At 35.6% G+C, this 3,170-nt stretch overlaps 1 pseudogene across 1 annotated transcript in view; it reads right to left on the bottom strand.

Moving 5' to 3' along the window:
* Positions 1 to 2,849, bottom strand: part of LOC146474574 (uncharacterized) — a 30,908-nt pseudogene extending 28,059 nt beyond the window's left edge. Inside the window, exon 1 of the transcript XR_014866142.1 lies at positions 2,741 to 2,849. The product of XR_014866142.1 is annotated as an uncharacterized LOC146474574 (transcript). The remainder of the gene's footprint in view (positions 1 to 2,740) is intronic.
* Positions 2,850 to 3,170: the final 321 nt, after the last annotated feature.

The raw sequence follows: 3,170 nt of genomic DNA, 5'->3' as shown, positions 1-3,170 counted from the left end.
TCCTTAATGATGCAGCAAGTGTTGTGTGTTTTGTGGCGAGAAGCCAATGGAAAACAAAAAAGAAAAAAAGGAAAAAGCAAGCACTGTAATCTTGTTAAAATGAGCGTTGGAATATATCACTCAAAAATGAAAGATATTCTTCGTATTGCGTATCAAATAGATAACGTGCCTACATATGCAAAACAAATGGACAAAATTAAGCATCATAAATCTTCAAGTTCTGTTTTGTCTGACCTCAATCAAGTCGGGAACTTAATTAACTTTCAAATATAATTGTCTCAGCCATGACCTCTCATTGTTATTGATTTCATCTATGTGTAGTTTATTTGCTTATAAAACAGTATGAACTGCATAAAATCAGTGGTTAGAAGATTTGTTCTGTGTTTTTTGTTTTGAGCCATGCGACGAGTTTTTATGCCTGGAATGTTCACGAAAGGGGAAAATACAAAACAGATTGAAGACTGAGTAAATAGGATCGTTTCAGGATTAAATAAAGTCCCAGAAGCGGATTTGATCCATTGGTAGACAGTTTTAACTTCCTACAGATTGAAGTATTAAGTGATTAGCCTCGCATAACGGCATTACTGTCAATTTCAGTTAGTAACTTATGGTCACCATTCCATACAATTTATCACAGCAGCGCAACCACGTTAGACCTCGTCTAAACCGCTTAACCTTTAACTGTTTCCTTTCAACTCAGAGTGAAACAGCTTTTGAAAGATTAAAATAACACTGCACGAAACAGATAAACTTCCAAATCATTTTTTTTTTCTTTCAAACGAAATAGGGCTGAAATTATCTTAAGACGATGAAAGCTTGTCAACCCGGAAATACCTAACGTCTTGTCTCTGTAAAGAAGGTATAAAAGCCTTCTCTGGAATTAATACCTCTGGAAAGAACTATAATGGATTACTTCTTGAATGATATAAAAAAATAAAGACGGTATATTATTTTAAACTCAACCATATTTCTGGTTTTGAAAGAAGCGAGGTGCATCGCGCTCCATTTTTCATTTCGTTCTTCAAAGTCCTACTGGAATTTGGGTACGTGTTTTCCTGTAGGTAAATTAAAGTTTGTTCGGCGTCACACACTGAAACCTGATAGAGTCCTCTCTCCTTGCCAACACCTAGCTATTACGGACACTCTGATAATACGGAGAGTAGCTAAATCCCAGGCAAAAATAAATTAAAGACATCTGACTGAAATAAATTCCCGTTATTAAGGACTCTCACTATTAAGGACACTAACTCGTCGTCCAGAGGGTGTCTGCAATGAAGGGAGTAGACTGTATTCTCCAAATTGCGCTGTGGGAAGATAAGAAGATGACATATGCAAAAACGGAAGAAAACTGAACATCATATCTCTGCAAGTTCGAGTTTCTCTGAGAAAGAAAGAAAGAAATATTGTTTATTTTTGAAGATAAATAGAATACATCTAGGTCTACTTTATCACCCGTTAAAACATTTCGTGTTTTTATTTTGAACCATGCGAAACAAGTAAAACCCAAAAGGATTTTTTCCAGGTCTAAAACAAAATCCCGAGAAGCGGATTTGATCAATTGGTAGACAGTTTTAACTTCCTATAATCGTATCAAGTGATTACCGTCGCATTGCTGCCATTTCATTGACAGACTTATAGGCGCTTTTCCATAGAATTTATCACAACAGCGCCGTTACTTGAGATCTCGTCTAAACCACTTCACCTCTAGCTGTTTTCTTTCAAATCAGGGGGCAGAAACTTTTGCTAGATTAAAACATCACTGCACGACACGTATGACGCAAATCTTTGGTTCATTTTTTTTTATCTCCAAGCGTTTCCTTTGTATTCAAACGAAATAAACTGGAATTATTTAAGGACACTTGAGGTTTCTCGACCAGGAAGTACTATGTTTTATCTTTGTATAGAAGGTTATAAAATCTTTCTCCAGGATGAATACTTCTGAGAAACGAATGTTTCTTCAGTGATATAAAAAATACGTATTTTAGCTAATGTTAAACTCAACCACTGTTCTAATTTCGAAGGAAATGGACGTGTACTCGATTTGCTATTGGCTTCATAAAAACTTAATTTTTTAACACTTTAAATTCCAACAAAATTCCATTGTTCTTCTTATATGAATGACGCACTAAGACTTGTGTGGTTTGAGGTGAGAACGCATACGAAGAATGAAAACACAGGAGGGTGCGGTAGGTAAAATAAACTTGGATCAAGGTCACAGAGAGCTATCATTCTCTGAACAAAACTGGGCATCACAAGTTCGATCTTTTCTGAGGTCGTAACGAAATGTTGTTTAAAGACCTATAGGTCAGGAAAATTTATAACTTAAGAACGAAAGCTACAGGAATTGATCGAGAACGCAATTTAACTATAATCTCTAGTTTGGAAAAACTAAACTACGTTGCGTGCCATATATACATAGTTTTTTCGTTCTTCAAATAGCTACAGGAATTGAAGAGGGCGTGTGCGCGATTTTCAATTTGCCTCATAAAAATGCATTTATTATTTTTTTCTAATTTCACATTGCAAACTTCAAATAAGCAACTAAAACGAAAGAAAACACAAGCTAATATCTACGACATACCTCTCTAAAAGTTAAATTACGGACTTTGGGGTGCGTTTTAAAAATTCTTGGAAACGTAGGTGACTTTCCAAAACAACATGGATAAGAATATATGTTTCTTAAAGACTTCGTGCGAACTGTTATACCCTGAAAAACATTTTTAAGTAATGAAACTATTACCTTTCACAGTAGAGGCGAAATTCCCCAGGTATAAGAGAAACACCAATGATGATAGTTTCCAATGATCCATCTTGGGAACTTGTGTTTCCAATGGCCCAATCTTGGGAACTTGTGAAACCCAATCTTGGGAAATCAAAAGGAGCAATCCTTGACTTGGACCTATACACGGGCTGTTTTATAACCCCTGTCTGACAAGCACTTGACAGCCCATTTTCCGAAGAATAACACTTAATGGTATTAGGGAAAATAGCCTTAAGGTTTTAACGGTTTTTATAAGAACCTTTGTTATACGAACGTTGAGCCTGGAATTCTGAAAAAGTGTTAAGAACATTCTAAGCACACTGCCGAAGCTGAAATCGGCTTTAGAAGGTTTTTTTTTCAATATTTTCCTTGATGCATATTCTAGAAAACAAAAGGTAAACTGAAACAG

Source organism: Pavona decussata, unplaced genomic scaffold (genome assembly GCF_977016875.1).
Source record: "Pavona decussata unplaced genomic scaffold, jaPavDecu1.1 SCAFFOLD_88, whole genome shotgun sequence".
Lineage (NCBI taxonomy): Eukaryota > Metazoa > Cnidaria > Anthozoa > Scleractinia > Agariciidae > Pavona > Pavona decussata.
The sequence above is the reverse complement of the archived record's forward strand: the minus strand, read 5'-3'. Positions and strand labels throughout refer to the sequence as shown.